This window comes from Echinococcus granulosus (genome assembly GCF_000524195.1).
Source record: "Echinococcus granulosus chromosome Unknown EG_S00104, whole genome shotgun sequence".
Classification (NCBI taxonomy): domain Eukaryota; kingdom Metazoa; phylum Platyhelminthes; class Cestoda; order Cyclophyllidea; family Taeniidae; genus Echinococcus; species Echinococcus granulosus.
Genome location: NW_020170484.1, coordinates 270,448 through 271,991, shown reverse-complemented (window position 1 = coordinate 271,991; position 1,544 = coordinate 270,448).

Genomic DNA, 1,544 nt, shown 5'->3' with positions numbered 1-1,544 from the left:
CACGCGAGCCGAAAGTGTTTAAAGATTTCTTATGCACAGCAAAGTGCTGGAAATTTGTGATAGAAATGGCGACTACCAAAGCAACTCGCTTTGTCATTAACGTCGCCTTCTCACTCTAGCTGCAATAACAAATATCACCGCATTTACTTAGCAAGAATTGGTAGTTGGGTAATTTGCGAATAGTGCAATATTTCCATGCATTGCAACTAGCAATACTGAGAGCATTCGCAACCACACTCCATGTAGCATGACTGACACTTGGCAAGAAGTGTTGCGCAACACTTCCTTCACATGCATGTACTCAAATGCTTTACTGTGGTTGACAGTCTGCTCTCGTTACTAGATTGAATTAGACCGCAAGCTTAAGGCAAAATGCTAAATTACATCGTGTGAAATGAAACAGTTGTAATGCTGGTTCCCCTTTCTTAATGGTGGAATTGGGATGAGAAGCTACTTGCAGGATGTGCTGGTCTCATTCACCATCGTGCAAAATTAGACCACACAGTGACATTGCCAATTGATTTGAACACCATTCCACGATATCGCATCACTAGACAATTGTGACACCTCTGTGTGATGTTTTGTATGTTGGCGAATTTGTGAACACAAGGTTGCACTGAGGCTCCAATTAATGTAACTGTCATGATTTTCCAGTCATGCCTCCCTACACAATCGCAGTCACTGAGTTACAATAACGGCATTTGCGGGAGAAATGATAAACACAATTCCAACTGAGCAGTAAGTCAGCCCTCAACTCATGATCCTTCATTGTTGTCACCATTCCAGTTGCCATGACCCACGCCATCCTCTAATTTGTCCCTTTCAAATTGCGACAGAATGGGCTGCTGCAATAGACAAACCTTTTGCCAATTTCAAGCCCCACTTGTGCACTGCCTTCATTCATGCTGTCCATGCTTCAGCTCATGTGTTCGCTCTCGCTGGATGCGACTAACCATGGTGTTTTTCACACGGACCAAGCAGTGTAACATTCATTGCATGTATAGTGACACAATAAGCAAATGGGTAATTTCAAGCTAGCATATTTACTGGGTTTGCTCATTCGCCTTACGCGATTACTTTCCTTCATACAAATATTGAAATCACACAGTGGTGAAAAGTGGCGAACATAAACAGTGGCATAGAGACACATGCCTTCAAATGCTGCAGAATCAGTGGCTCAAGAATGGAAAGCATTGGAGAGGGAGTTAGATGGAATCCACTGCCTTGAGTGAACACCTTGGCAAACGTGGTCTTGAATACATATGTGGTGTCATACGCCTCTTGCCGAAAATCCTCGCCTACGTAACCCTCTAACTTGCGAATGTGGATTTTGCACAATGGGCAGAGAGGTGTGCCTCGGATGAAATAAATCTTCCTCCATTCGTGTTAGTAATTTACCGAGATAAGAAATGGAATTAATGGGTTTCACAAATTGGTCATTTTTCAATCACTCGCTACACTCAAGTTACCTCCATGTAATAGTGCTAAAATGTAAGTAATCCTGCTTTTGCTACAACCATGGAATAGTGGCTGTAATTTGCGTT